Raw genomic sequence first — 547 nt, forward strand, 5'->3', positions numbered from 1 at the left:
AAAAAAAAAAAAAAAAAAAAAAAAAAACCCCAAACCCAACCCCAAAAATATGAAAAAAAAAATTTGGGGGGGGGGGGGGGGCTCAGCAATCTATGTTTAAACAAGTCTTTAAAGTAATATTTGTGCATGCTAAAATTCTGAAAACCACTACCATAGTGAATCCTGGGACATTCTGCAATTCAGCAACCTGCCTGATGAGGAAACCACAGTAGAAAGTGCTGACACTTGTCCCCAAGAAGAGATCCAAGAAAGACGACAGTGATTTCTTCCAGAAGTAAAAAAGACCAAGGAAAGAGGAATCAGACTTGGCCTCACTCTCAGTCTCCCAGGGATAAAGAACAGGCATGTCAGAGACCCCTTCCTGTGCAATCCCTGCCCTGGAGACAAACTAATCAGGGAATGAACTCAACCTTGATCAATTTGTCTAACAAGTCAGGGGGGATTCAGCCTCCTGGGCCATAAAATGTATAACATGTCAACTTGAGGCCACCAAGGCTTCCATAACCCAGGCCCAAAATGCTCATTCCTCCTACAGCAGAAATCAGCC

This window comes from Galeopterus variegatus, unplaced genomic scaffold (genome assembly GCF_000696425.1).
Source record: "Galeopterus variegatus unplaced genomic scaffold, G_variegatus-3.0.2 Scaffold17926, whole genome shotgun sequence".
In the NCBI taxonomy this organism is placed as follows: Eukaryota; Metazoa; Chordata; class Mammalia; order Dermoptera; family Cynocephalidae; genus Galeopterus; species Galeopterus variegatus.